The sequence below is a fragment of the Mesoplodon bidens genome (assembly GCF_964165515.1).
Source record: "Mesoplodon bidens genome assembly, contig: HAP1_SCAFFOLD_593, whole genome shotgun sequence".
NCBI lineage: Eukaryota > Metazoa > Chordata > Mammalia > Artiodactyla > Ziphiidae > Mesoplodon > Mesoplodon bidens.
The window spans coordinates 81715-105435 of NW_027672613.1; the positions used below are offsets into that span (position 1 = coordinate 81715).

Below are 23721 nucleotides of genomic sequence, written 5' to 3' on the forward strand. Positions count from 1 at the left end.
AGAAGACTACTCAACATTCTGTCATAACGTACATGGGAAAAGGATCCCAGGAAGAACAGACATCTGTATATGTGTAAAAGAACCACATCTTCCACACCTACAACAAGCCAAACATTGTAATCAAACTTGCTATAATAAAAAATAAAAAAATTAAATTAAAAATACGAACAAGAAGTAGGGAGTCAAACTTGAGGGGCTTTCTCCTGGCACATTCCATTCTCAATTCCAATGTAGAACAGGACTTCCATTGAGGCTCTGTTGCCCTAGTAACCAGATGTGTTAAGGGAGAACTGCTGCCAGCTAGTGGCCGTTTCACACAACAGCAGCTTTAATCCCAGTGCTAATGGTCAGTTGTTATTCAAAATCATTGCAGGCCTGTAAATGACACCTGCCCTGAAAACAAATCCTGGGGCCACATATCGACCAAAAAATTTAAAGGACGTCCATATTTCAAAACGACAGTTTCAAAAGGCATATTTTATGCACATTAGTGTTCTGCTTCTTTTTCTTTCTTTCTTTTTTGGTTAAAAACACGGGAATGGAAAAAGGCATCCCTCAGAAGGGGCGAAAATTGTCGCAAACGAATCAATGGACAAAGGTTTAATCTCCAATATATATAAACAGCTCATGCAACTTATTAAGAAAACAAACAACCCAATACAAAAATGGGCAGAAGATCTAAAGAGACGTTTCTTCAAAGAAGACACAGAGATGGCCAAGACGCACATGAAAAGCTGCTCAAGAGCACTAATTATTAGAGAAATGCAAATCAAAACTACAATAAGGTATCACCTCACACCTGTTAGAATCGGCATCATCAGAAAATCTACAAACAACAAATTCTGGGGAGGGTGTGGACAAAAGGAGCCCTCTTCCACTATTGGTGGGAATGTAAATTGATACAGTCACTATGGAGAACAGTATGGAGTTTCCTTTAAAAAACTAGAAATAGAATTACCATCTGACCCAGCAATCCCACTTTTGGGCATATACCCAGAGACAACCATAAATCAAAAAGGCACATTCACCACAAGGTTCATTGCAGCACTATTTACAATAGCCAGGTAATGGAAGCAAACTAAATGCCCACAGACAGATGAATGGATAAAGATGGGGTACATATATAAAATGGAATATTACTCGGCCATAAAAAGGAATGAAACTGGGTCATTTGTAGAGACATCGATTGATCTAGAGACTGTCATACAGAATGAAGTTAGTCAGAAAGAGGAAAACAAATATTGTATATTAATGCATATATGTGGAACCTAAAAAATGGTACAGATGAACTGGTTTGCAGGGAAGAAATAGAGACACAGAGGCAGAGAACAAACGTATGGACACCAAGTGTGGGAAGCCATGGGGTGGTGGTGGTGGGATGAGTTGGGAGTTTGAGATTGACCTGTATACATGTATATGCATAAAATACATAACTAATAATAACCCACTGTATAAAAAAGTAAATAAAATTAAATTTCAAAATTTTAAAATATAAAATTTAAAAATAAAACAGAAAAAAGTTCTTCCCTTCACACAGATGTATTTATAGGAATGAATTATTTCCATGCTTATATCTATAAATACATAAAAGAGGAATAAAATCTAACTTGAACCATAAACGAAAAAAAACCCTGAACCCACCAGTTATACAGAGGAAAACCCTATCAGGGCACTTGCTCCAGCGGTAAACAATTCTGAAATTGGTCAGAGGTGGGGAATCATCTCCCATACAGCCAGCAACCCACCCCGCATGCAAGGAGCGTCCTCATTGCAAAGCTGGGGGACCGTGCCGAGGCATCTCTGAATAAAGGTGAGCTGAGCCCCAGGCCAGCTGCTGCTGAACTGTTCCCACCCTTCCCAGGTAAAACACCTGAATATGTACAAAGGCTTGAAAGCCTACAGGAAGGGCCGTGGAGCCACACCAGCGACAGCACGCAGGCCAACTTGGTGACTGCAGGCCAGCCAGGGTGATCCTGGCCCCGGGCGCTCTTCCGGAAGCTTTCCATTGTCCTGCCTGAGATACCCCTCTTGTCCCGGCCCCCACTGCTTTTTTCCTTCCTCACCTCTGTCCGGAGAGAAATTCCAGCGGAAGGTATGGGTGACACATCCTCTTCTTTACAGGTGGCAGCCTGGCAACTCCTGCAGAAAGGCCAGCAGAACCCCACTCACACCGGGCCACCAACAAAGCTGTGGCCCCTCACTCCCTCCCACCAGCACAGCCCCGAGACTGCTGACGGGGCAGAGAATATGGAGTCAGGCACAGCTTCAGGGCCTATTGCTGCCTGGAGCGCTGTTTATATTGACCTCAACCAGGCAGACCTGGGGAGGGCCGGCGGGCAGGGTAAGGCTGCCCAGGTCAGCTAATCCACAACCCTCAGGGAATCACATTGTTGAAAATGGACCTCGCTAAGGCAGAATAGAAGCCAAGGAAAATAAGGACACAATGCCATTTGCAGCACCGTAGAAGAGTCTAGAGGTAATCACGTGACTTGGAGTAAGTCAGAAAGTGAAAGACACATATCATTTCATATCACTTATAGGTGTTACCTAAAATAGAAACCAGGGCAGTCATTTCCACTGAGAAGTGCAATCATAGATTCATTAAACAAACTTATGGTTCACCAATGGAAAGGTGTGAGGATTGGTTTCATTACGATATCGGGGTTAACAGACATATACAAACAGAGGTGACATATATAATCACCAAAGACCTACGGAATACCAAGAGAAGACTACTCAACATTCTGTCATAACGTACATGGGAAAAGGATCCCAGAAAGAACAGACATCTGTATATGTGTAAAAGAACCACATCTTCCACACCTACAACAAGCCAAACATTGTAATCAAACTTGCTATAATAAAAAATAAAAAAATTAAATTAAAAATACGAACAAGAAGTAGGGAGTCAAACTTGAGGGGCTTTCTCCTGGCACATTCCATTCTCAATTCCAATCTAGAACAGGACGTCCATTGAGGCTCTGTTGCCCTAGTAACCAGATGTGTTAAGGGAGAACTGCTGCCAGCTAGTGGCCATTTCACACAACAGCAGCTTTAATCCCAGTGCTAATGGTCAGTTGATATTCAAAATCATTGCAGGCCTGTAAATGACACCTGCCCTGAAAACAAATCCTGGGGCCACGTATCGAACAAAAAATTTAAAGGACGTCCATATTACAAAACGACCGTTTCAAAAGGCATATTTTATGCACATTAGTGTTCTGCTTCTTTTTCTTTCTTTCTTTTTTGGTTAAAAACACGGGAATGGAAAAAGTCATCCCTCAGAAGGGGCGAAAATAGTTGCAAACGAATCAATGGACAAAGGTTTAATCTCCAATATATATAAACAGCTCATGCAGCTTATTAAGAAAACAAACAACCCAATACAAAAATGGGCAGAAGATCTAAAGAGACGTTTCTTCAAAGAAGACACAGAGATGGCCAAGACGCACATGAAAAGCTGCTCAAGAGCACTAATTATTAGAGAAATGCAAATAAAAACTACAATGATGTATCAACTCACACCTGTTAGAATCGGCATCATCAGAAAATCTACAAACAACAAATTCTGGGGAGGGTGTGGACAAAAGGAGCCCTCTTCCACTACTGGTGGGAATGTAAATTGATACAGTCACTATGGAGAACAGTATGGAGTTTCCTTTAAAAAACTAGAAATAGAATTACCATCTGACCCAGCAATCCCACTTTTGGGCATATACCCAGAGACAACCATAAATCAAAAAGGCACATTCACCACAAGGTTCATTGCAGCACTATTTACAATAGCCAGGTAATGGAAGCAACCTAAATGCCCACAGACAGATGAATGGATAAAGATGGGGTACATATATAAAATGGAATATTACTCGGCCATAAAAAGGAATGAAACTGGGTCATTTATAGAGACATCGATGGATCTAGAGACTGTCATACAGAATGAAGTTAGTCAGAAAGAGGAAAACAAATATTGTATATTAATGCATATATGTGGAACCTAAAAAATGGTACAGATGAACTGGTTTGCAGGGAAGAAATAGAGACACAGAGGTAGAGAACAAACGTATGGACACCAAGTGTGGGAAGCCATGGGGTGGTGGTGGTGGGATGAGTTGGGAGTTTGAGATTGACCTGTATACATGTATATGCATAAAATACATAACTAATAATAACCCACTGTATAAAAAAGTAAATAAAATTAAATTTCAAAATTTAAAAATAAAAAAGAAAAAAGTTCTTCCCTTCACACAGATGTATTTATAGGAATGAATTATTTCCATGCTTATATCTATAAATACATAAAAGAGGAATAAAATCTAAGTTGAACCATAAACGAAAAAAAACCCTGAACCCACCAGTTATACAGAGGAAAACCCTATAAGGCACCTGCTCCAGTGGTAAACAATTCTGAAATTGGTCAGAGGTGGGGAATCATCTCCCATACAGCCAGCAACCCACCCCGCATGCAAGGAGCGTCCTCATTGCAAAGCTGGGGGACCGTGCCGAGGCATCTCTGAATAAAGGTGAGCTGAGCCCCAGGCCAGCTGCTGCTGAACTGTTCCCACCCTTCCCAGGTAAAACACCTGAATATGTACAAAGGCTTGAAAGCCTAGAGGAAGGGCCGTGGAGCCACACCAGCGACAGCACGCAGGCCAACTTGGTGACTGCAGGCGAGCCAGGGTGATCCTGGCACCGGGCGCTCTTCCGGAAGCTTTCCATTGTCCTGCCTGAGATACCCCTCTTGTCCCGGCCCCCACTGCTTTTTTCCTTCCTCACCTCTGTCCGGAGAGAAATTCCAGCGGAAGGTATGGGTGACACATCCTCTTCTTTACAGGTGGCAGCCTGGCAACTCCTGCAGAAAGGCCAGCAGAACCCCACTCACACCGGGCCACCAACAAAGCTGTGGCCCCTCACTCCTTCCCACCAGCACAGCCCCGAGACTGCTCACGGGGCAGAGAATATGGAGTCAGGCACAGCTTCAGGGGCTATTGCTGCCTGGAGCGCTGTTTATATTGACCTCAACCAGGCAGACCTGGGGAGGGCCGGCCGGCAGGGTAAGGCTGCCCAGGTCAGCTAATCCACAACCCTCAGGGAATCACATTGTTGAAAATGGACCTCGCTAAGGCAGAATAGAAGCCAAGGAAAATAAGGACACAATGCCATTTGCAGCACCGTAGATGAGTCTAGAGGTAATCACGTGACTTGGAGTAAGTCAGAAAGTGAAAGACACATATCATTTCATATCACTTATAGCTGTTACCTAAAATAGAAACCAGGGCAGTCATTTCCACTGAGAAGTGCAATCATAGATTCATTAAACAAACTTATGGTTCACCAATGGAAAGGTGTGAGGATTGGTTTCATTACGATATCGGGGTTAACAGACATATACAAACAGAGGTGACATATATAATCACCAAAGACCTACGGAATACCAAGAGAAGACTACTCAACATTCTGTCATAACGTACATGGGAAAAGGATCCCAGGAAGAACAGACATCTGTATATGTGTAAAAGAAGCACATCTTCCACAACTACAACAAGCCAAACATTGTAATCAAACTTGCTATAATAAAAAATAAAAAAATTAAATTAAAAATACGAACAAGAAGTAGGGAGTCAAACTTGAGGGGCTTTCTCCTGGCACATTCCATTCTAAATTCCAATCTAGAACACGACTTCCATTGAGGATCTGTTGCCCTAGTAACCAGATGTGTTAAGGGAGAACTGCTGCCAGCTAGTGGCCGTTTCACACAACAGCAGCTTTAATCCCAGTGCTAATGGTCAGTTGATATTCAAAATCATTGCAGGCCTGTAAATGACACCTGCCCTGAAAACAAATCCTGGGGCCACATATCGACCAAAAAATTTAAAGGACGTCCATATTTCAAAACGACCGTTTCAAAAGGCATATTTTATGCACATTAGTGTTCTGCTTCTTTTTCTTTCTTTCTTTTTTGGTTAAAAACACGGGAATGGAAAAAGTCATCCCTCAGAAGGGGCGAAAATAGTTGCAAACGAATCAATGGACAAAGGTTTAATCTCCAATATATATAAACAGCTCATGCAGCTTATTAAAAAAACAAACAACCCAATACAAAAATGGGCAGAAGATCTAAAGAGACGTTTCTTCAAAGAAGACACAGAGATGGCCAAGACGCACATGAAAAGCTGCTCAAGAGCACTAATTATTAGAGAAATGCAAATCAAAACTACAATGAGGTATCACCTCACACCTGGTAGAATCGGCATCATCAGAAAATCTAAAAACAACAAATTCTGGGGAGGGTGTGGACAAAAGGAGCCCTCTTCCACTATTGGTGGGAATGTAAATTGATACAGTCACTATGGAGAACAGTATGGAGTTTCTTTAAAAAACTAGAAATAGAATTACCATCTGACCCAGCAATCCCACTTTTGGGCATATACCCAGAGACACCATAAATCAAAAAGGCACATTCACCACAAGGTTCATTGCAGCACTATTTACAATAGCCAGGTAATGGAAGCAACCTAAATGCCCACAGACAGATGAATGGATAAAGATGGGGAACATATATAAAATGGAATATTACTCGGCCATAAAAAGGAATGAACCTGGGTCATTTGTAGAGACATCGATGGATCTAGAGACTGTCATACAGAATGAAGTAAGTCAGAAAGAGGAAAACAAATATTGTATATTAATGCATATATGTGGAACCTAAAAAATGGTACAGATGAACTGGTTTGCAGGGAAGAAATAGAGACACAGAGGTAGAGAACAAACGTATGGACACCAAGTGTGGGAAGCCATGGGGTGGTGGTGGTGGGATGAGTTGGGAGTTTGAGATTGACCTGTATACATGTATATGCATAAAATACATAACTAATAATAACCCGCTGTATAAAAAAGTAAATAAAATTAAATTTCAAAATTTTAAAATATAAAATTTAAAAATAAAACAGAAAAAAGTTCTTCCCTTCACACAGATGTATTTATAGGAATGAATTATTTCCATGCTTATATCTATAAATACATAAAAGAGGAATAAAATCTAACTTGAACCATAAACGAAAAAAAACCCTGAACCCACCAGTTATACAGAGGAAAACCCTATCAGGGAACTTGCTCCAGCGGTAAACAATTCTGAAATTGGTCATAGGTGGGGAATCATCTCCCATACAGCCAGCAACCAACCCCCCATGCAAGGAGCGTCCTCATTGCAAAGCTGGGGGACCGTGCCGAGGCATCTCTGAATAAAGGTGAGCTGAGCCCCAGGCCAGCTGCTGCTGAACTGTTCCCACCCTTCCCAGGTAAAACACCTGAATATGTACAAAGGCTTGAAAGCCTAGAGGAAGGGCCGTGGAGTCACACCAGCGACAGCATGCAGGCCAACTTGGTGACTGCAGGCCAGCCAGGGTGATCCTGGCCCCGGGCGCTCTTCCGGAAGCTTTCCATTGTCCTGCCTGAGATACCCCTCTTGTCCCGGCCCCCACTGCTTTTTTCCTTCCTCACCTCTGTCCGGAGAGAAATTCCAGCGGAAGGTATGGGTGACACATCCTCTTCTTTACAGGTGGCAGCCTGGCAACTCCTGCAGAAAGGCCAGCAGAACCCCACTCACACCGGGCCACCAACGAAGCTGTGGCCCCTCACTCCCTGCCACCAGCACAGCCCCGAGACTGCTGACGGGGCAGAGAATATGGAGTCAGGGACAGCTTCAGCGGCTATTGCTGCCTGGAGCGCTGTTTATATTGACCTCAACCAGGCAGACCTGGGGAGGGCCGGCCGGCAGGGTAAGGCTGCCCAGGTCAGCTAATCCACAACCCTCAGGGAATCACATTGTTGAAAATGGACCTCGCTAAGGCAGAATAGAAGCCAAGGAAAATAAGGACACAATGCCATTTGCAGCACCGTAGATGAGTCTAGAGGTAATCACGTGACTTGGAGTAAGTCAGAAAGTGAAAGACACATATCATTTCATATCACTTATAGCTGTTACCTAAAATAGAAACCAGGGCAGTCATTTCCAGTGAGAAGTGCAATCATAGATTCATTAAACAAACTTATGGTTCACCAATGGAAAGGTGTGAGGATTGGTTTCATTACGATATCGGGGTTAACACACATATACAAACAGAGGTGACATATATAATCACCAAAGACCTACGGAATACCAAGAGAAGACTACTCAACATTCTGTCATAACGTACATGGGAAAAGGATCCCAGGAAGAACAGACATCTGTATATGTGTAAAAGAACCACATCTTCCACACCTACAACAAGCCAAACATTGTAATCAAACTTGCTATAATAAAAAATAAAAAAATTAAATTAAAAATACGAACAAGAAGTAGGGAGTCAAACTTGAGGGGCTTTCTCCTGGCACATTCCATTCTCAATTCCAATGTAGAACAGGACTTCCATTGAGGCTCTGTTGCCCTAGTAACCAGATGTGTTAAGGGAGAACTGCTGCCAGCTAGTGGCCGTTTCACACAACAGCAGCTTTAATCCCAGTGCTAATGGTCAGTTGTTATTCAAAATCATTGCAGGCCTGTAAATGACACCTGCCCTGAAAACAAATCCTGGGGCCACATATCGACCAAAAAATTTAAAGGACGTCCATATTTCAAAACGACAGTTTCAAAAGGCATATTTTATGCACATTAGTGTTCTGCTTCTTTTTCTTTCTTTCTTTTTTGGTTAAAAACACGGGAATGGAAAAAGGCATCCCTCAGGGGGCGAAAATTGTCGCAAACGAATCAATGGACAAAGTTTTAATCTCCAATATATATAAACAGCTCATGCAACTTATTAAGAAAACAAACAACCCAATACAAAAATGGGCAGAAGATCTAAAGAGACGTTTCTTCAAAGAAGACACAGAGATGGCCAAGACGCACATGAAAAGCTGCTCAAGAGCACTAATTATTAGAGAAATGCAAATCAAAACTACAATAAGGTATCACCTCACACCTGTTAGAATCGGCATCATCAGAAAATCTACAAACAACAAATTCTGGGGAGGGTGTGGACAAAAGGAGCCCTCTTCCACTATTGGTGGGAATGTAAATTGATACAGTCACTATGGAGAACAGTATGGAGTTTCCTTTAAAAAACTAGAAATAGAATTACCATCTGACCCAGCAATCCCACTTTTGGGCATATACCCAGAGACAACCATAAATCAAAAAGGCACATTCACCACAAGGTTCATTGCAGCACTATTTACAATAGCCAGGTAATGGAAGCAAACTAAATGCCCACAGACAGATGAATGGATAAAGATGGGGTACATATATAAAATGGAATATTACTCGGCCATAAAAAGGAATGAAACTGGGTCATTTGTAGAGACATCGATTGATCTAGAGACTGTCATACAGAATGAAGTTAGTCAGAAAGAGGAAAACAAATATTGTATATTAATGCATATATGTGGAAGCTAAAAAATGGTACAGATGAACTGGTTTGCAGGGAAGAAATAGAGACACAGAGGCAGAGAACAAACGTATGGACACCAAGTGTGGGAAGCCATGGGGTGGTGGTGGTGGGATGAGTTGGGAGTTTGAGATTGACCTGTATACATGTATATGCATAAAATACATAACTAATAATAACCCACTGTATAAAAAAGTAAATAAAATTAAATTTCAAAATTTTAAAATATAAAATTTAAAAATAAAACAGAAAAAAGTTCTTCCCTTCACACAGATGTATTTATAGGAATGAATTATTTCCATGCTTATATCTATAAATACATAAAAGAGGAATAAAATCTAACTTGAACCATAAACGAAAAAAAACCCTGAACCCACCAGTTATACAGAGGAAAACCCTATCAGGGCACTTGCTCCAGCGGTAAACAATTCTGAAATTGGTCAGAGGTGGGGAATCATCTCCCATACAGCCAGCAACCCACCCCGCATGCAAGGAGCGTCCTCATTGCAAAGCTGGGGGACCGTGCCGAGGCATCTCTGAATAAAGGTGAGCTGAGCCCCAGGCCAGCTGCTGCTGAACTGTTCCCACCCTTCCCAGGTAAAACACCTGAATATGTACAAAGGCTTGAAAGCCTACAGGAAGGGCCGTGGAGCCACACCAGCGACAGCACGCAGGCCAACTTGGTGACTGCAGGCCAGCCAGGGTGATCCTGGCCCCGGGCGCTCTTCCGGAAGCTTTCCATTGTCCTGCCTGAGATACCCCTCTTGTCCCGGCCCCCACTGCTTTTTTCCTTCCTCACCTCTGTCCGGAGAGAAATTCCAGCGGAAGGTATGGGTGACACATCCTCTTCTTTACAGGTGGCAGCCTGGCAACTCCTGCAGAAAGGCCAGCAGAACCCCACTCACACCGGGCCACCAACAAAGCTGTGGCCCCTCACTCCCTCCCACCAGCACAGCCCCGAGACTGCTGACGGGGCAGAGAATATGGAGTCAGGCACAGCTTCAGGGCCTATTGCTGCCTGGAGCGCTGTTTATATTGACCTCAACCAGGCAGACCTGGGGAGGGCCGGCGGGCAGGGTAAGGCTGCCCAGGTCAGCTAATCCACAACCCTCAGGGAATCACATTGTTGAAAATGGACCTCGCTAAGGCAGAATAGAAGCCAAGGAAAATAAGGACACAATGCCATTTGCAGCACCGTAGAAGAGTCTAGAGGTAATCACGTGACTTGGAGTAAGTCAGAAAGTGAAAGACACATATCATTTCATATCACTTATAGGTGTTACCTAAAATAGAAACCAGGGCAGTCATTTCCACTGAGAAGTGCAATCATAGATTCATTAAACAAACTTATGGTTCACCAATGGAAAGGTGTGAGGATTGGTTTCATTACGATATCGGGGTTAACAGACATATACAAACAGAGGTGACATATATAATCACCAAAGACCTACGGAATACCAAGAGAAGACTACTCAACATTCTGTCATAACGTACATGGGAAAAGGATCCCAGAAAGAACAGACATCTGTATATGTGTAAAAGAACCACATCTTCCACACCTACAACAAGCCAAACATTGTAATCAAACTTGCTATAATAAAAAATAAAAAAATTAAATTAAAAATACGAACAAGAAGTAGGGAGTCAAACTTGAGGGGCTTTCTCCTGGCACATTCCATTCTCAATTCCAATCTAGAACAGGACGTCCATTGAGGCTCTGTTGCCCTAGTAACCAGATGTGTTAAGGGAGAACTGCTGCCAGCTAGTGGCCATTTCACACAACAGCAGCTTTAATCCCAGTGCTAATGGTCAGTTGATATTCAAAATCATTGCAGGCCTGTAAATGACACCTGCCCTGAAAACAAATCCTGGGGCCACGTATCGAACAAAAAATTTAAAGGACGTCCATATTACAAAACGACCGTTTCAAAAGGCATATTTTATGCACATTAGTGTTCTGCTTCTTTTTCTTTCTTTCTTTTTTGGTTAAAAACACGGGAATGGAAAAAGTCATCCCTCAGAAGGGGCGAAAATAGTTGCAAACGAATCAATGGACAAAGGTTTAATCTCCAATATATATAAACAGCTCATGCAGCTTATTAAGAAAACAAACAACCCAATACAAAAATGGGCAGAAGATCTAAAGAGACGTTTCTTCAAAGAAGACACAGAGATGGCCAAGACGCACATGAAAAGCTGCTCAAGAGCACTAATTATTAGAGAAATGCAAATAAAAACTACAATGATGTATCAACTCACACCTGTTAGAATCGGCATCATCAGAAAATCTACAAACAACAAATTCTGGGGAGGGTGTGGACAAAAGGAGCCCTCTTCCACTACTGGTGGGAATGTAAATTGATACAGTCACTATGGAGAACAGTATGGAGTTTCCTTTAAAAAACTAGAAATAGAATTACCATCTGACCCAGCAATCCCACTTTTGGGCATATACCCAGAGACAACCATAAATCAAAAAGGCACATTCACCACAAGGTTCATTGCAGCACTATTTACAATAGCCAGGTAATGGAAGCAACCTAAATGCCCACAGACAGATGAATGGATAAAGATGGGGTACATATATAAAATGGAATATTACTCGGCCATAAAAAGGAATGAAACTGGGTCATTTATAGAGACATCGATGGATCTAGAGACTGTCATACAGAATGAAGTTAGTCAGAAAGAGGAAAACAAATATTGTATATTAATGCATATATGTGGAAGCTAAAAAATGGTACAGATGAACTGGTTTGCAGGGAAGAAATAGAGACACAGAGGCAGAGAACAAACGTATGGACACCAAGTGTGGGAAGCCATGGGGTGGTGGTGGTGGGATGAGTTGGGAGTTTGAGATTGACCTGTATACATGTATATGCATAAAATACATAACTAATAATAACCCACTGTATAAAAAAGTAAATAAAATTAAATTTCAAAATTTTAAAATAAAAAAGAAAAAAGTTCTTCCCTTCACACAGATGTATTTATAGGAATGAATTATTTCCATGCTTATATCTATAAATACATAAAAGAGGAATAAAATCTAACTTGAACCATAAACGAAAAAAAACCCTGAACCCACCAGTTATACAGAGGAAAACCCTATCAGGGCACTTGCTCCAGCGGTAAACAATTCTGAAATTGGTCAGAGGTGGGGAATCATCTCCCAAACAGCCAGCAACCCACCCCCCATGCAAGGAGCGTCGTCATTGCAAAGCTGGGGGACCGTGCCGAGGCATCTCTGAATAAAGGTGAGCTGAGCCCCAGGCCAGCTGCTGCTGAACTGTTCCCACCCTTCCCAGGTAAAACACCTGAATATGTACAAAGGCTTGACAGCCTACAGGAAGGGCCGTGGAGCCACACCAGCGACAGCACGCAGGCCAACTTGGTGACTGCAGGCCAGCCAGGGTGGTCCTGCCCCCGGGCGCTCTTCCGGAAGCTTTCCATTGTCCTGCCTGAGATACCCCACCTGTTCCGGCCCCCACTGCTTTTTTCCTTCCTCACCTCTGTCCGGAGAGAAACTCCAGCGGAAGGTATGGGTGACACATCCTCTTCTTTACAGGTGGCAGCCTGGCAACTCCTGCAGAAAGGCCAGCAGAACCCCACTCACACCGGGCCACCAACAAAGCTGTGGCCCCTCATTCCATCCCACCCGCACAGCCCCGAGACTGCTGACGGGGCAGAGAATATGGAGTCAGGCACAGCTTCAGGGGCTATTGCTGCCTGGAGCGCTGTTTATATTGACCTCAACCAGGCACACATGGGGAGGGCCGGGCGGCAGGTTAAGGCTGCCCAGGTCAGCTAATCCACAACACTCAGGGAATCACATTGTTGAAAATGGACCTTGCTAAGGCAGAAGAGAAGCCAAGGAAAAAAAGAACACAATGCCATTTGCACCACCGTAGATGAGTCTAGAGGTAATCACGTGACTTGTAGTAAGTCAGAAAGTGAAAGACACATATCATATCATATCACGTATAGGTGTTACCTAAAAATGGATACCAGGGCAGATATTTCCACCGAGAAGGGCAATCAGAGATTCATTAAACAAACTTATGGTTCACCAATGGAAAGGTGTGAGGATGGGTTTCATTACGATATCGGGGTTAACAGACTTATACAAACACAGGTGACATATATAATCGCCAAAGACCTACGGAATACCAAAAGACTACTCATCATTCTATCATAACGTACATGGGAAAAGGATCCCAGGAAAAACAGACATGTGTATATGTGTAAAAGAACCACATCTTCCACACCTCCAACAAGCCAAACATTGTAATCAAACTTGCTGTAATAAAAAATAAAAATTAAATTAAAAACACGAACAAGAAGTAGGGAGACAAACTTGAGGGGCTTTCTCCTGGCACATTCCATTCTAAATTCCAATCTAGAACAGGACTTCCATTGAGGCTCTGTTGCCCTAGTAACCAGAATTGGTAAGGAAGCACTGCTGCCACCTTGTGGCCGTTTCACACAACAGCAGCTTTAATCCCAGCGCTAATGGTCAGTTGATATTCCAAATCATTGCAGGCCTGTAAATGACACCTGCCCTGAAAACAAATCCTGGGGTCACATATCGACCAAAAAATTCAAAGGACGTCCATATTTCAAAACGACCGTTTCAAAAGGCATATTTTATGCACATTAGTTTCCTGCTTCTTTTTCTTTCTTTCTTTTTTGGTTAAAAAAACGGGAATGGAAAAAGGCATCCCTCAGAAGGGGCGAAAATATTTGCAAACGAATCAATGGACAAAGGTTTAATCTCCAATATATATAAACAGCTCATGCAGCTTAATATTAAATAAACAAACAACCCAATACAAAAATGGGCAGAAGATCTAAAGAGACGTTTCTTCAAAGAAGACACAGAGATGGCCAAGACGCACATGAAAAGCTGCTCAACAGCACTAATTATTAGAGAAATGCAAATGAAAATTACAATGAGGTATCACCTCACACCTGTTAGAATCGGCATCATCAGAAAATCTACAAACAACAAATTCTGGGGAGGGTGTGGACAAAAGGAGCCCTCTTCCACTATTGGTGGGAATGTAAATTGATACAGTCACTATGGAGAACAGTATGGAGTTTCCTTAAAAAAAAACTCGAAATAGAATTACCATCTGATCAAGCAATCCCACTTCTGGCCATATATCCAAAGAAAACCATAATTCAAAAAGGCACATTCACCAAAATGTTCATTGCAGCACTATTTACAATAGCCAGGTAATGGAAGCAACCTAAATGCCCACAGACAGATGAATGGATAAAATTGGGGTACATATATAAAATGGAATATTACTCGGCCATAAAAAGGAATGAAACTGGGTCATTTGTACAGACATCGATGGATCTAGAGACTGTCATACAGAATGAAGTAAGTCAGAAAGAGGAAAACAAATATTGTATATTAATGCATATATGTGGAACCTAAAAAATGGTACAGATGAACTGGTTTGCAGGGAAGCAATAGAGACACACAGGTAGAGAACATACGTATGGACACCAAGTGTGGGAAGCCATGGGGTGGTGGTGGTGGGACGAGTTGGGAGATTGAGATTGACCTGTATCCATGTATATGCATAAAATACATAACTAATAATAACCTGCTGTAATATAAAAGTAAATAAAATTAAATTTCAAAATTTTAAAAAATAAAATTTAAATATAAAACAGAAAAATGTTCTTCCCTTCACACAGATGTATTTATAGGAATGAATTATTTCCATGCTTATATCTATAAATATATAAAAGAGGAATAAAATCTAACTTGAACCATAAAAGAAAAAAAACCTGAACCCACCAGTTATACAGAGGAAAACCCTATCAGGGCACCTGATCCAGCGGCAAAAAATTCTGAAATTGGTCAGAGGTGGGGAATCATCTCCCATACAGCCAGCAACCCACCCCCCACGCAAGGAGCGTCCTCATGGCAAAGCTGGGGGAGCGAGCCGAGGCATCTCAGAATAAAGGTGAGCTGAGCCCCAGGCCAGCTGCTGCTGAACTCTTCCCACCCTTCCCAGGTAAAACACCTGAATATGTACAAGGGCGTGAAAGACTAGAGGAAGGGCCGTGGAGCCACACCAGCGACAGCACGCAGGCCAACTTGATGCCTGCAGCCCAGCCAGGGTGGTCCTGGCCGCGGGCGCTCTTCCGGAAGCTTTCCATTGTCCTGCCTGAGATACCCCGCCTGTCCAGGCCCCCACTGCTTTTTTCCTTCCTCACCTCTGTCCGGAGAGAAATTCCAGCGGAAGGTATGGGTGACACATCCTCTTCTTTACAGGTGGCAGCCTGGCAACTCCTGCAGAAAGGCCAGCAGAACCCCACTCACACCGGGCCACCAACAAAGCTGTGGCCCCTCACTCCCTCCCACCAGCACAGCCCCGACACTGCTCACGGGGCAGAGAATATGGAGGCAGGCAAAGCTTCAGGGGCTATTGCTGCCTGGAGCACTGTTTATATTGACCTCAACCAGGCACACCTGGGGAGGGCCGGCCGGCAGGATAAGGCTGCCCACGTCAGCTAATCCACAACCCTCAGGGAATCACAGTGTTGAAAATGGACCTCGCTAAATCAGAAAAGAAGTCAATGCAAAAAAGGACACAATGCCATTTGCAGCACCATAGATGAGTCTAGAGGTTATCACGTGACTTGTAGTAAGTCAGAAAGTGAAAGACACATATCGTATCATATCACTTACAGGTGTAACCTAAAAATGGATACCAGGGCAGATATTTCCACGGAGAAGGGCAATCACAGATTCATTAAACAAACTTATGGTTCACCAATGGAAAGGTGTGAGGATTGGTTTCATTACGATATTGGGGTTAACAGACATATACAAACACAGGTGACATATATAATCAGATAAGACCTACGGAATACAAAGAGAGGACTACTCAACATTCTGTCATAACGTACATGGGAAAAGGATCCCAGGAAGAACAGACATCTGTATATGTGTCAAAGAACCACATATTCCACACCTACAACAAGCCAAACATTGTAATCAAAGTTGCTGTAATAAAAAATAAAAAATTAAATTAAAAACACGAACAAGAAGTAGTGAGACAAACATGAGGGGCTTTCTCCTGGCACATTCCATTGTAAATTCCATTTAGAACACGACTTCCATTGAGGCTCTGTTGCACTAATGACCCGGTTTGAAAGAGAGAACTGCTGCCACCTTGTGGCCGTTTCACACAACAGCAGCTTTAATCCCAGCGCTAAAGGTCAGTTGATATTCAAAATCATTGCAGGCCTGTATATGACACCTGACCTGAAAACAAATCCTGGGGTTACGTATCGACCAAAAAATTCAAAGGACGTCCATATTTCAAAACGACCGTTTCAAAAGGCATATTTTATGCTCATTAGTTTTCTGCTTCTTTTTCTTTCTTTCTTTTTTGGTTAAAAATACGGGAATGGAAAAAGGCATTCCTCAGAAGGGGCGAAAATAGTTGCAAACGAATCAATGGACAAAGGTTTAATCTCCAATATATATAAACTGCACATGCAGCTTAATATTAAAAAAACAAACAACCCAATACAAAAATGGGCAGAAGATCTAAAGATACGTTTCTTCAAAGAAGACACAGAGATGGCCAAGACGCACATGAAAAGCTGGTCAACAGCACTAATTATTAGAGAAATGCAAATCAAAACTACAATGAGGTATCACCTCACACCTGTTAGAATCGGCATCATCAGAAAATCTACAAACAACAAATTCTGGGGAGGGTGTGGACAAAAGGAGCCCGCTTCCACTATTGGTGGGAATGTAAATTGATACAGTCACTATGGAGAACAGTATGGAGTTTCCTTAAAAAAAAACTCGAAATAGAATTACCATCTGATCAAGCAATCCCACTTCTGGGCATATACCCAAAGAAAACCATAAATCAAAAAGGCACATTCACCACAATGTTCATTGCAGCACTATTTACAATAGCCAGGTAATGGAAGCAACCTAAATGCCCACAGACAGATGAACGGATAAAGATGGGGTACATATAGAAAATGGAATATTACTCGGCCATAAAAAGGAATGAATCTGGGTCATTTGTAGAGACATCGATGGATTTAGAGACTGTCATACAGAATGAAGTAAGTCAGAAAGAGGAAAACAAATATTGTATATTAATGCATATATGTGGAACCTAAAAAATGGTACAGATGAACTGGTTTGCAGGGAAGAAATAGAGACACAGAGGTAGAGAACAAACATATGGACACCAAGTGTGGGAAGCCATGGGGTGGTGGTGGTGGGATGAGTTGGGAGTTTGAGATTGACCTGTATACATATATATGCATAAAATACATACCTAATAATAAGACGCTGTATAAAAAAGTAAATAAAATTAAATTTCAAAATTTTAAAATATAAAATTTAAAAATAAAACAGAAAATAGATCTTCCCTTCACACAGATGTATTTATAGGAATGAATTATTTCCATGCTTATATCTATAAATACATAAAAGAGGAATAAAATCTAACTTGAACCATAAACGAAAAAAAAACCTGAACCCACCAGTTATACAGTGGAAAACCCTAACAGGGCACTTGCTCCAGTGGTAAACAATTCTGAAATTGGTCAGAGGTGGGGAATCATCTCCCGTACAGCCAGCAGCCCACCCCCCATGAAAGGAGCGTCCTCATTGCAAAGCTGGGGGACCGTGCCGAGGCATCTCTGAATAAAGGTGAGCTGAGCCCCAGGCCAGCGGCTGCTGAACTGTTCCCACCCTGCCCAGGTAAAACACCTGAATATGTACAAAGTCTTGAAAGCCTAGAGGAAGGGCCGTGGAGCCACACCAGCGACAGCACGCAGGCCAACTTGGTGACTGCAAGACAGCCAGGTGATCATGGCCCCGTGCGCTCTTCCGGAAGATTTCCATTGTCCTGCCTGAGATACCCCTCTTGTCCCGGCCCACACTGCATTTTTCCTTCCTCACCTCTGTCCGGAGAGAAATTCCAGCGGAAGGTATGGGTGACACATCCTCTTCTTTACAGGTGGCAGCCTGGCAACTCCTGCAGAAAGGCCAGCAGAACCCCACTCACACCGGGCCACCAACAAAGCTGTGGCCCCTCACTCCCTCCCACCAGCACAGCCCCGAGACTGCTGACGGGGCAGAGAATATGGAGTCAGGCACAGCTTCAGGGGCTATTGCTGCCTGGAGCGCTGTTTATATTGACCTCAACCAGGCAGACCTGGGGAGGGCCGGCCGGCAGGGTAAGGCTGCCCAGGTCAGCTAATCCACAACCCTCAGGGAATCACATTGTTGAAAATGGACGTCGCTAAGGCAGAATAGAAGCCAAGGAATATAAGGACACAATGCCATTTGCAGCGCCGTAGATGAGTCTAGATGTAATCACGTGACTTGTAGTAAGTCAGAAAGTGAAAGACACATATCATTTCACATCACTTATAAGTGTTACCTAAAATAGAAACCAGGGCAGTCATTTCCACTGAGAAGTGCAATCATAGATTCATTAAACAAACTTATGGTTCACCAATGGCAAGGTGTGAGGATTGGTTTCATTACGATATTGGGGTTAACAGACATATACAAACACAGGTGACATATATAATCACCTAAGACCTACGGAATACAAAGAGAGGACTACTCAACATTCTGTCATAACGTACATGGGCAAAGGATCCCAGGAAAAACAGACATCTGTATATGTGTAAAAGAACCACATCTTCCACACCTACAACAAGCCAAACATTGTAATCAAACTTGCTGTAATAAAAAATAAAAATTAAATTAAAAACACGAACAAGAAGTAGGGAGACAAACTTGAGGGGCTTTCTCCTGGCACATTCCATTCTAAATTCCAATCTAGAACACGACTTCCATTGAGGCTCTGTTGCCCTAGTAACCAGAATTGGTAAGGGAGAACTGCTGCCACCTTGTGGCCGTTTCACACAACAGCAGCTTTAATCCCAGCGCTAATGGTCAGTTGATATTCAAAATATTGCAGGCCTGTAAATGACACCTGCCCTGAAAACAAATCCTGGGGTCACATATCGACCAAAAAATTCAAAGGACGTCCATATTTCAAAACGACCATTTCAAAAGGCATATTTTATGCACATTAGTTTTCTGCTTCTTTTTCTTTCTTTCTTTTTTGGTTAAAAAAACGGGAATGGAAAAAGGCATCCCTCAGAAGGGGCGAAAATAGTTGCAAACGAATCAATGGACAAAGGTTTAATCTCCAATATATATAAACAGCTCATGCAGCTTAATATTAAAAAAACAAACATCCCAATACAAAAATGGGTAGAAGATCTAAAGATACGTTTCTTCAAAGAAGACACAGAGATGGCCAAGACGCACATGAAAAGCTGCTCAACAGCACTAATTATTAGAGAAATGCAAATGAAAACTACAATGAGGTATCACCTCACACCTGTTAGAATAGGCATCATCTGAAAATCTACAAACAACAAATTCTGTGGAGGGTGTGGACAAAAGGAGCCCTCTTCCACTATTGGTGGGAATGTAAATTGATACAGTCACTATGGAGAACAGTATGGAGTTTCCTTAAAAAAAAAACTAGAAATAGAATTACCATCTGATCAAGCAATCCCACTTCTGGGCATATACCCAAAGAAAACCATAAATCAAAAAGGCACATTCACCACAATGTTCATTGCAGCCCTATTTACAATAGCCAGGTAATGGAAGCAACCTAAAAGCCCACAGACAGATGAATGGATAAAGATGGGGTACATATAGAAAATGGAATATTACTCGGCCATAAAAAGGAATGAACCTGGGTCATTTGTAGAGACATCGATGGATCTAGAGACTGTCATACAGAATGAAGTAAGTCAGAAAGAGGAAAACAAATATTGTATATTAATGCATACATGTGGAACCTAAAAAATGGTACAGATGAACTGGTTTGCAGGGAAGAAATAGAGACACACAGGTAGAGAACAAACGTATGGACACCAAGTGTGAGAAGCCATGGGGTGGTGCTGGTGGGTCGAGTTGGGAGATTGAGATTGACCTGTATACATGTATATGCATAAAATACATAACTAATAATAACCTGCTGTAATATAAAAGTAAATAAAATTAAATTTCAAAATTTTAAAAAATAAAATTTAAATATAAAACAGAAAAACGTTCTTCCCTTCACAAAGATGTATTTATAGGAATGAATTATTCCCATGCTTATATCTATAAATACATAACAGAGGAATAAAATCTAACTTGAACCATAAAAGAAAAAAAAACTGAACCCACCAGTTATACAGAGGAAAACCCTATCAGGGCACTTGCTCCAGCGGTAAACAATTCTGAAACTGGTCAGATGTGGGGAATCATCTCCCATACAGCCAGCAACCCTCACCCCACGCAAGGAGAGTCCTCATTGCAAAGCTGGGGGACCATGCCGAGGCATCTCTGAATAAAGGAGAGCTGAGCCCCAGGCCAGCTACTGCTGAACTGTTCCCACCCTTCCCAGGTAAATCACCTGAATATGTACAAGGGTTTAAAACACTAGAGGAAGGGCCGTGGAGCCACACCAGCAACAACACGCACGCCGACTTGGTGCCTGCAGGCCAGCCAGGGTGGTCCTGCCCCCGGGCGCTCTTCCGGAAGCTTTCCATTGTCCTGCCTGAGATACCCCACCTGTCCCGGCCCCCACTGCTTTTTTCCTTCCTCACTTCTGTCCGGAGAGAAATTCCAGCGGAAAGTATGGGTGACACATCCTCTTCTTTACAGGTGGCAGCCTGGCAACTCCTGCAGAAAGGCCAGCAGAACCCCACTCACACCGGGCCACCAACAAAGCTGTGGCCCCTCATTCCCTCCCACCAGCACAGCCCAGAGACTTCTCACGGGGCAGAGAATATGGAGTCAGGCACAGCTTCAGGGGCTATTGCTGCCTGGAGCGCTGTTTATATTGACCTCAACCAGGCACACCTGGGGAGGGCTGGGCGGCAAGGTAAGGCTGCCCAGGTCAGCTAATCCACAACACTCAGGGAATCACATTGTTGAAAATGGACCTCGCTAAGGCAGAAGAGAAGCCAAAAAAAAGAACACAATGCCATTTGCACCACCGTAGATGAGTCTAGAAGTAATCACGTGACTTGTAGTAAGTCAGAAAGTGAAAGACACATACCATATCATATCACTTATAGGTGTTACCTAAAAATGGATACCAGGGCAGATATTTCCACCGAGAAGGGCAATCAGAGATTCATTAAACAAACTTATGGTTCACCAATGGAAATGTGTGAGGATGGGTTTCATTACGATATCGGGGTTAACAGACTTATACAAACACAGGTGACATATATAATCACCAAAGACCTATGGAATACCAAAAGACTACTCATCATTCTGTCATAACGTACATGGGGAAAGGATCCCAGGAAAAACAGACATGTGTATATGTGTAAAAGTAGCACATCTTCCACACCTCCAACAAGCCAAACATTGTAATCAAACTTGCTGTAATAAAAAATAAAAATTAAATTAAAAACACGAACAAGAAGTAGGGAGACAAACTTGAGGGGCTTTCTCCTGGTACATTACATTCTAAATTCCAAACTAGAACACGACTTCCATTGAGGCTCTGTTTCACTATTAACCAGAATTGGTAAGCGAGAACTGCTGCCACCTTGTGGCCGTTTCACACAACAGCAGCTTTAATCCCAGCGCTAATGGTCAGTTGATATTCAAAATCATTGCAGGCCTGTAAATGACACCTGCCCTGAAAACAAATCCTGGGGTCACATATCGACAAAAAATTCAAAGGACGTCCATATTTCAAAACGACCGTTTCAAAAGGCATATTTTATGCACATTAGTTTTCTGCTTCTTTTTCTTTCTTTCTTTTTTGGATAAAAAAACGGGAATGGAAAAAGGCATCCCTCAGAAGGGGCGAAAATAGTTGCAAACGAATCAATGGACAAAGGTTTAATCTCCAATACATATAAACAGCTCATGCAGCTTAGTATTAAAAAAACAAACAACCGAATACAAAAATGGGTAGAAGATCTAAAGACACGTTTCTTCAAAGAAGACACAGAGATGGCCAAGACGCACATGAATAGCTGCTCAACAGCACTAATTATTAGAGAAATGCAAATCAAAACTACAATGAGGTATCACCTCACACCTGTTAGAATCGGCATCATCAGAAAATCTACAAACAACAAATTCTGGGGAGGGTGTGGACAAAAGGAGCCCTCTTCCACTATTGGTGGGAATGTAAATTGATACAGTCACTATGGAGAACAGTATGGAGTTTCCTTAAAAAAAAACTAGAAATAGAATTACCGTCTGATCAAGCAATCCCACTTCTGGGCATATACCCAAAGAAAACCATAAATCAAAAAGGCACATTCACCACAATGTTCATTGCAGCACTATTTACAATAGCCAGGTAATGGAAGCAACCTAAATGCCCACAGACAGATGAATGGATAAAGATGGGGTACATATATAAAATGGAATATTACTCGGCCATAAAAAGGAATGAACCTGGGTCATTTGTAGAGACATCGATGGATCTAGAGACTGTCATACAGAATGAAGTAAGTCAGAAAGAGGAAAACAAATATTGTATATTAATGCATATATGTGGAACCTAAAAAATGGTACAGATGAACAGGTTTGCAGGGAAGAAATAGAGACACAGAGGTAGAGAACAAACATATGGACACCAAGTGTGGGAAGCCATGGGGTGGTGGTGTTGGGATGAGTTGGGAGTTTGAGATTGACCTGTATACATATATATGCATAAAATACATAACTAATAATAACCCGCTGTATAAAAAAGTAAATAAAATAAAATTTCAAAATTTTAAAATATAAAATTTAAAAATAAAACAGAAAAAAGTTCTTCCCATCACACAGATGTATTTATAGGAATGAATTATTTCCATGCTTATATCTATAAATACATAAAAGAGGAATAAAATCTAACTTGAACCATAAACGAAAAAAAAACCTGAACCCACAAGTTATACAGAGGAAAACCCTATCAGGGCACTTGCTCCAGCGGCAAACAATTCTGAAATTGGTCAGAGGTGGGGAATCATCTCCCGTACAGCCACCAACCCACCCCCCATGCAAGGAGCGTCCTCATTGCAAAGCTGGGGGACCGTGCCGAGGCATCTCTGAATAAAGGTGAGCTGAGCCCCAGGCCAGCTGCTGCTGAACTGTTCCCACCCTTCCCAGGTAAAACACCTGAATATGTACAAAGGCTTGAAAGCCTAGAGGAAGGGCCGTGGAGCCACACCAGCGACAGCACGCTGGCCAACT

At 42.3% G+C, this 23721-nt stretch overlaps 1 long non-coding RNA gene across 1 annotated transcript in view; it reads left to right on the top strand.

Annotated features, from left to right (window-relative positions):
* The window catches only part of LOC308609898, a 41054-nt gene extending 17666 nt beyond the window's left edge, over window positions 1-23388 (top strand). The window contains exon 2 of the long non-coding RNA XR_014014369.1: window positions 23237-23388. This is a non-coding gene — a long non-coding RNA (uncharacterized lncRNA). The remainder of the gene's footprint in view (window positions 1-23236) is intronic.
* The last annotated feature ends 333 nt before the right edge of the window (window positions 23389-23721 follow it).